Consider the following 8,745-nt stretch of genomic DNA (forward strand, 5'->3'; position numbering starts at 1 on the left):
GTCACACAGCTAGTAACCTTCTCTTCTGAAATCTTCAAAGCCTAGCAATCCATCGTCACTGGCCACTTCTCAGCACACCAGACTCTTGTTTCTTGATTTTAATTTCTCCTGATCTGTTCACTTTCTTTCCTTCTACAAACATCCAGTGGACATTTTAAGTACCTACTATGTGTCAGGAATCCTCATGGAGTTTATATTTTAAAGGAGTCCTCAACCATAACCAATAAAAACAAATGGTAATAAAGTCTCAGCAATAAAGTTGTATTACTGTGAAAAAATAATTCATTGGATGGTTGGAAAGGTGGACAGAGAAGAGTACTTCAGGCAGAAGTGGCTAGGAAGCGCCACTTTGAGTAGATAACATGTAAACAAAGATCAGAAGGACCCAAAGGATATTCCAGGAAGAGTAAGTCCTTTGAAACAAGAGTAAATTCAGTGTGTTTGAGGAATAGAAAAAAGGCTGGTGTGATTGGAGTCAGGGAGAGTGGTTGGGGATGAGGTTGAAGAGGTGGTCTCAGATGCCACGCAGGGCTTTGGAGGCCGGGAAAGGAGTCTGGACTTTATTTCAGGTGCAATCAGAAGACACGGAAGGATTCTGAGAAGTGAAATAATCTGATTGATGTTTTATGATGTATGATTTATGTCTCTAGCTGTGCTGTGGAGAATGGGGACAAGCGTGGAAGCAGGAAAACCATTTAGAAAACTATTACAGGAACACAGGAAGGAGATAATGGTAGTCTACATCTGGGTGGTAGCAGTAGAGATAGAAATGCTTTGGAGATAGAACTGACCTGAATTCCTCAAGGACTGGACATGAAAACGGAGGAGAAGAGAAAAACAAAACAAAACAAAAAAATCTACTTCTTGTCTAGCTTGAGCAATTGGTGGATGGTGAAACCACATAATTTGAAGAAGGCTAAAAGAATCTGGAATTCCATATTATTTCCCCTTTTTCCCTAGATAGCCTGAACCTCATAGACTATGAGTTTTAAAACAAACAAACAAACAAACAAAAATACTTCCAAGTATCTTTATTTTCCTTTCCTACTTGCCCTTTCGTCCTTCTTATCTAAGAGAACATCCTCTAGCCACTTCCTCTGCTCTCATCTATTCCTCAACCCACTGCAATCTGGTTACTATCCCCTTTTATCAATATACTTCTTGCCAAACACACCAATGACCTCCTTGTGCTAAATCCAAGACTTTTTCAGTCCTCATTTCTCTTGGCCTCTCTCTAGCATTTCCTCCCTTGGTATTTCCTCCCTTGGCTCCTGAAGCTCTCCTTGCTCCTGGTCCTAGCTCTCTGGCACATGTTAGACAAGTACTCTACCATTGAGCTGCATCCTCAGCCTGTTTTATTTTATTTTGAGACAAAGTCTCCCTAAGTTGCCCAGGCTGACTTCAAACTTGCCATTCTCTTGCTTCAGTCTCCCAGGGAACTGGGATTACAGGTGTGCATCACCATGCTCGGCTGTTCCCTACACTTCTAAATGTTGGCGTTTTCCTAGGGTTCTATAGCAGGTCCTCTTATTTTCTCTCACTATCCCTTCTGTCTCGGGGATTTCATCTACTTCTGTGGAACTATACTTATTCTGATGACTCTCACATAGATCTCTCTCCCGAGTTCTAGACCAATCTGTTCAATTATGTAGAAGATAGCTTCACTTTGACATCCCATGGACACTTCAAATGCAACATATTTAAAATTAATTACTTTCCTTCCTCAACCTGCTTTTCCTCATAAGGTCCCCATCTTGATGAATGATACCACTGTTCTCTGACTTACCTAAGCCATAAATCTCTCCTTATTCTTTAATCCTGCAGATATAATCAACAATCAAATTCCCTGACTCTATGCCTAGAATGTTTATTGAGTCCTTTGCTTCTTTCCATCTTCATTTTTGCTGCCTTAGGTTAGATGTCCATCTTTTCTTTCCCATAGTGCTAAAATAACCTCTTAACTAGTCTCCTTGCTCACAATATTACTAATAAATTCTGCAAACTGGAGTGCTCTTTTTAAAATGAACATGTGATCACTTCATGCTCCTTAAAATTAATTGATGGCTTTCCTTTGGCCTCAAGATAAGGTCAAATGTTTGAGGAAGATAAACAAAATCTTTCACATTACAAAAGTGTACTGATCTTTCTGGATGCATCCTTCAGGACTTCTGCCATGCATTCGTACAATGTGTTCATTGAGAACCTTTTACCTGCTGGGCACTGTCCTTTGCCTTCAAGTCTTTGGGCACACCTTTTTACTTTAAGGTCTTCACACAAGCACTTTCTTTGCCAGGAACACCTTCCCTTTGACTCGCCCAGGTGTCTGGATCACTTCCACTCATCCTTCCGTACTCCTCTCAAGATTCATCTTCTGAGCTCGGGTACCTATGACTCCCCCTGAAGAAACCACCTCCCCGTGTACTCATCTGCCTCCTCATTACGCTATAAGCTCCTGCAAGTCAGAGACTGTGGTCTTATTCATCTTTGTATTCCCAAGGCCTAGCCCAGTGCCTGACCCACAGCAGGCACTCAATAATGAATAGATAAAGGGGCAGAGTTGGGTTTCAAAGTCAGGATTTTTCTTTCTGCCACAAATCTCACATTTCTTCATGCTATTTCTTAATATCTCAGATCTGAAAATTCTAAAATCTGAGTCACATGTGTTTTTACCTCTTACAAATTAAAATACAGGCAAAAAGCTCCATGAGGATTCAGCTAATTATTTCTTATATAGCTCTTTCTCTGTCATTCCACCACTTTATTCATCAAAGTACTTTGGCTTCACTACATCTAAAATAAGGAAGAGGCCTTTTTCTACACTTTTATATGTTTTGAACTTCCTACCCTGGTGCTTCCCTACCAACATCAGGCAAAGAGGGAGTAAATACGTCAGGAGCAAGGTAGCTTCTATTTATCTGGCAACTGACACTGAAGTCTGATGGATCAGCAGGGAATCATTCCCATAATCATTTATCTCAGTGTCTCTATAGATAGGTATTAAAGGTTCAGTGCTAAAATTTTAACTTTGCAAAATGTAGCTAAAATTGAAATTATGTAGTGAGGTTAAAGAATTTTGTAAATGCAAAGAAACTTAGAGGTCCTTTAGTCTAGCACTTTTAGTTATGCTTCCGTGAGGGAAACTCACTGAAAGAACTCTAGTAGCTAGCCAAAATTCATTGAGTTTGTAAAAGTGGGAGCAAGTTTCCCAACTTTGAGTGGGCAATCTTTTCTTCATGCCACATACAACTTTTCCAAGGGGCTTTTTAAATATATCAATCACATCAGAACCCAAGTACTTGCATAGTCTTATGTTTATGATATTGCCTCTGTGATACCGTTTTTATAAAGGGAAAAGAATGAGGTGGGAAAAATCCACAAAACAAGGTTCCAGGGACATAGGAGACTTGGTAAAAGAGTTGATTGGTACACAAAGTGATGAGGTTTCCTATTGATAGTGTAGTCCTGTAATTACACTTTGTTCTCTGAGTGCCACAGTGCTAACCCTAATTTATTTGTCCTTCCTGGGCCTGGATTCCATTCAGTTCTATGCCTTATTTAGTCAAAATGACTTCCCCAGTTTCCATGTGTATTTTTTGGGGGGCTTCATTTTAGAAATATCATATTTAAATCTGTTTTCTACTTGAGTTTGTTGTAGTTCCAACGCTGAAGACTGAAGATTCTGGGTAAAAGAAATAAAGATGATGTGGGTTTTTTTTTTTTTTTTTAGGCTTTACATTTCAAGAATGGATTTCTTAATAAAGTAGGTTGGCAGTCTACCTTATTCCTCAAATGATGACGTTTTCCATGGGAGTTAGCATTTAATTGGGATAATTTGTTTTCAACGGAAAGCAGAGGTTTCTTTCCAAGAGGACCAGTTTGATAATGTTTTACCAGCTAGTGCTTTGAGACCAAATATAAACCAGTTCTGAGAAACAGGAAGTGAACCTGACTGGTCTAGTCTGAGTGTCCCTGGCAGTGACGCAAATACAGAAATCAAATTAGGAAAACAAGATATGTGGGTGTGAGGCAATCGATAATAATCCAGGATGCTACAACATAGCAAGAAAGTCTTTAACCAAATGCCATTCATTTTAATAACACCCTGAGCAGTTTGATTTCCACCTAACACGCTGGTGATTAGAGAGCGGGATGAGCTTGAGTTCCCTAGCAACCGCATGTGCTTTTGAGACAGTCATTAGCCTTTCAGTTAATCCCGTCAACCCCTTACTTCTAAATGTATGACTGACATTTAAAAAAAAATTATGTTTCAGAAAGTACTTTCTGAATTTTCTAGAAATGAAATGGAAAGGAATACTAGTACTTACAATAATAAAATAGTTACCCTGAGAATTGTATGGGGTGGGGGAGTGATGTTCCTCTGTGCCCAGCCTGGCCCTACATTTGGCTGCTGTCAATGCTAGGTTTCTAAATCCCCTGGGGGTAAAGGGCAACGGAGATGAAATCCTTCAGAGTTTAAGGCTGTCTCCTCCTGCAGCATGGAACAGTATTGAAACCTCTCTCAGAAGCTCAGCTCTGAAGGTGGGGTGAGCCAGGGGTGTGCTGTTTGCAGTTTTGCTTGATGAAGAGGCTGATGGGGGCGGGGGCTGGGTGGGAAGGAATGTAACAAATTTTCTTTCTCCTTTAAACCCAAAGAATTACCCTGGTCGAAGGAGCCTGGTGAAGGAGGGCGGTGAGGGGAGTGAAGCTCTTTTCCTATTGATTGTTTAATTGCACCAGAGGTTGTTTTTTCCAGGGCCATTGGCCAAGAGCATTATTTTTGTGGCTAAAGTGAGGCTGGGCAGGTTTCCCATCCCCTTCCCTAGTTTTCAATAAGACAACCCCGAAAGCGCAGCAAGGCTAGGGGAATATGGGGTATGTTGGCTTTTGCTACTCAGCTGGACCCTAAAGCGCCAGGGCTGACGGGATGATGTTTCTCTAACCCTGAATCATTGCCTCCAGCTCAGCCCTGAGTTGGGGATGCACAACTCCACCCTCTGTGTAGCCAGGACCAACTAAGGGGCGTTATTCGAATATTAATTATTGCTGCGTTTGGCTTGCCATCCTTATTATGGCCTGGGTCCCTTTCAGCTAGACACTGGGCTCCTTCGGTTGGGCCGGGCTACCTCCAGATGCTCCCGCCGCCCCACCTAACCCCACTGCGCGCTCCCTTCCCAAGGCGACCACCTGCGCAGCCCGACTTACCCTCGGCCCCGCGGGGAGGGCCCCTCGGGGTAGCGGAGCCCTCCCTGGTCCCGGGCGGCTCTGGGGGAGCTCGGTGTTTGCCTCCAGCCCTTCGCTACCGGAGGATCGGGTTCCTCCCCTCCTCCCACTCCAGCTCCGGCCGCCGCCGCCGCCTCCTTCTTGCATGACACAGCAGAACCGCAGCTGCTGCAGCAAGTCCAAACCATCCGCCCAGGAAGCGCCGCAACCGGGACTCGGGAGGGGCGGAGGGGGCGAGGCAGTGGCCCCAGCCCGGGGGGACACTTGGCCCCACTTTACACTACACACTCCTTTCCTAGGCCAGGGGCACTCGAACAAAATACAGCTCAAGCTGACCAGGCCGAGCCGGGAGCTATGCTGGGCTTGGCCGCAGAAGGGTTAGGACCAGAGAGGAGGGTGTGAAGGAGACCCGGGTAAGGGGCAGATCATTTCAGGTAAAGAAAGGTAAGAAGGCCCCGAAGTCAAGGGCTAAACTGTGAAGGAGATGAAAGGAGGTCAAAGAGAGGTAAGGAGGTAAAGTTGCTGAGAAGAGAAACCAAATGGGAAAGGGGTGGGGGGTTGGGATCTGCAGGATTAGGAGGACTGGGAGGGAGTATCTGGGAAGGCCTGAGCTAAGGGCCCAGGAAGAAAAAGGGCTGAATTGGGAGGCAGGAGCAGAAAAGGAAAAGGAGGAAAGAACTAGGCATGAGATTGGAAGGTAAAAATTGGGGGACTTATAGAATTAGAAGGGAGGTAGTGGCGATCATTTATCATAGTAGGTAAACTGATGAGCTGGAAAGGGAGATAGTTAAGGCAAGACCAGAAGAAAGGATGATCTTCCATCTCTCTGTTAAGTTTCCTGCCAAGTTTTTCTCCCCCATAATTGCGCCAATCCAGTTTTCCTTATAAAATGGAAAAGCATGAACCAAAACGCAGAAATAGCTATCTAGCCTAGATTTATAGGATAACATCTCCTGGTCCATAAAAACTTTTAAGACAGAGACCTGGAATTTAAGGTAGAAACTCCTAAAAGGTTGTGAGTCAACAATACCGAGAGTACGTACTCAAAAGGGTTACAATTTCCACACATTTAGGACTTGAATAAGTCTTTCAAAGTTGTTTGTCAAATACTTAAGTTAAATGCCAGAAATGAGGACAAAATAAGTGGTTCAAAATATCATTAAAATGCACATGTTTCTCTCTGCACACACGCACACACAATTTCTACTGTCTAGCATGTACAGCATGATTAAGGGATAAGTATATTTTTCTGATTATTTCCCACTAAACACGCATCTTACAGCAGCCAGTCTTCTTGTCACCATTTGAAAGAATGTGGTCAGAAAAGTAATGCAAAAACTGCTAGTTTGGTTTTGTCTGTACCTTCCAGGTCATATCTTCATACCTCACTTCCTGACACAAACAAGTTTTTACTGTTGTCAGCAACAAAGCCCTAATATAGCTGCGGAAGAGAAAAACTGCATTGCATTTGTCTCCTGCGAGCATCGACACAGTTACCAGAGGAATGTAATTCCAGAATGCTTTAAAACTGGTGATGATGGTAATTATGTATCAAATGCCTGATTCTATTTGCTGTTATTGTTTTGGCATTTCTGTTCTCCCACTGATGTTGTGACTGAACTCGCAGAGAGACAAATCCGGTTTTTCTTTCTGACTTTGTAATATTCAGTTAGGCCTGATAGAAAACTCATTGCTCTTGGGGGAAATAAAGTAGGAGCCACGAAATGTCATTTTAACAGAGCGTGGGTTTTGTGACTGTAGGAAAGGATTTAAGGACGCTCCTTCTGTTCGGCTTGCTATGTAATGAGCACGGGCTCCACGCACGCACCGACGCCACAGCTCCCGGATGCTGTGGCTCCCTTATCTGGGCTTCTGCAGCGCCAGAAGCCCCTTCGGGATGCTGCGAGGGGCTCCCGGTGAGTGGTGGTACAAACGCTGCGGCCGCCGCCGCCAGTCCTGCTGCTGTTGTTGCTGCTGCAGTCACGTGGGAGCCCCTTTAAGTTTCCATAGAGAGGCCTCTCCGGTGTCACATGATGGACATGATATAATGAAACAACATTGTGGAGAGGAAAGCATTAGGGGAGCCCACGGCTACAAAAACAAGTGAGTGAGAAGAGGTGGGAGGAAGAGAAACTACGCCACCTCCCCTGCAGCCGAGCGCACGCAGCAGCCTGGCGTGACAAGTGGGCGACGCCGGGGGGCAGGGAACCGGGGGTCCTTGGCCCTGGCCGGGGACCTCGCCGCCCACCAGCGGAGAATAAGTTTTAGCCGGCAGCCCCAGCCAGCCCTGCACCTGTCTCCAGCGTCTCCATCGCTCCTCGTGATCATCCAAAGGAAATTCTCGAAGAATTTGCTTCACAAATCTACGTGCGCATCATTTTCTCCGCCGCGTCTCGTTCGGGAGGAAGGAACGAGAAAGGGATTCGAGCGGCGTGCGTTTTGCCCAAAGGTAAGTTCGGTAGGGTGGGGAAAGCCGGTCCAGCAGGACTTGGAGATGAGAATTCTGTTCTCTATTGCGATCTCAAGGGGTGTAAAAGGGGTCCCCAGAGTCCCGGAGAGGCAGCTGGGTTTGCTAGTCAATTCGAGATATTTCCCCCGTGGAGTCTCGTTAATTTCCCCCTTCGCACGCCCCGCGTTCCCACCCCCGCGCTCCCCCGGGCCCCTTCGCCGGCTCGGGAAAAGGGTCTGCAGTTCCCGGCCAGGATGTTCGGCTGGCGAGCGAGGGAAGGTAGGACTGTGGTGTGAAACGGACATGTCGGAGCTATTTCGCCATGTTTGTGTTGCTAAGAGCACTTTTTTCCCCTTTGCGGTGGCTTGATGCCACATGGCTCCTCCGAGCTGCTGCCGGGTAGAGAGCGAGTGTTCGTTTTTTTTTTTTTTCAATGTCCGCATTCCAGCTAATGTTGCGCAGATAAAATTCAAACTTGAGGTAAACAGAAGAAGAGGAGGAGGAGGAGGGGAGGGACCGCGGCGGGAGGGGGGGCTGTTTCCATTTCGAGATCCCACCTCTTCACTCCGCGGAGACCAACATCCCGAACCTAGAGCTAACTCCAGCCTTTCTCCCACGTCCCCCACCTTTGCTGTCAACAAGAAATAAGGCGGGGGGCGTGCTTACTGGAAAGGACGCAATGTCTTGGTTCTCCGGAATAAAAGCACCCCCTTGGAACCCAGACCTTTGACTCGGTCCGGCTTTTCGCCGGAGGGACGCCGGATGGCTTGGTTTGCTCTGGAGATGGGGGACGGGAGGGTGCGAGCGCTCCCGGGTGGGGCGAGGGGTGTCTGTCCCCGCGCACTCCCTGTGACTTCACGATACTAGACCTTTTCACTTCCACCCTACCCCAGGCGCAGGTCTCCCCGCAGGCGGGGTGGGTGGGGCTCCAGGTTTCCAGAAGACAGGTTACCTAGCAGGTGGTTGGGGTGGGCATTTCTTGTCCGTAAGTCTTGCATTTGGTAGGACTGACGTGGGGAGTCTTAAAGCGAGCGTTTTGAGTAGAACTGCGTTTTTGCCCCCCCCCCCATGAGGGA

The 8,745-nt window shown here is 46.1% G+C and overlaps 2 protein-coding genes across 31 annotated transcripts in view; one reads left to right on the forward strand and one right to left on the reverse strand.

Annotated features, from left to right (window-relative positions):
- Positions 1 to 5,368, reverse strand: part of Mkln1 (muskelin 1) — a 329,639-nt gene extending 324,271 nt beyond the window's left edge. The window contains exon 1 of the mRNA XM_048786923.1: positions 5,203 to 5,368. The gene's annotated coding sequence lies outside the window, so the exon portion shown is untranslated. The remainder of the gene's footprint in view (positions 1 to 5,202) is intronic.
- A 555-nt stretch (positions 5,369 to 5,923) lies between these two features.
- LOC125611641 overlaps positions 5,924 to 8,745 on the forward strand; it is a 187,070-nt gene continuing 184,248 nt past the window's right edge. For 4 of the 30 annotated variants that reach the window (XR_007341857.1, XR_007341854.1, XR_007341858.1 and 1 more), the window contains exon 1: positions 5,948 to 7,669. The gene's annotated coding sequence lies outside the window, so the exon portion shown is untranslated. Of the gene's footprint in view, positions 7,670 to 8,745 lie in introns of all 30 variants that reach the window. The other 26 variants (XR_007341872.1, XR_007341859.1, XR_007341866.1 and 23 more) reach the window with 16 other exon arrangements.

The sequence above is a fragment of the Marmota marmota genome, unplaced genomic scaffold, assembly GCF_001458135.2.
Source record: "Marmota marmota marmota unplaced genomic scaffold, marMar, whole genome shotgun sequence".
Classification (NCBI taxonomy): domain Eukaryota; kingdom Metazoa; phylum Chordata; class Mammalia; order Rodentia; family Sciuridae; genus Marmota; species Marmota marmota.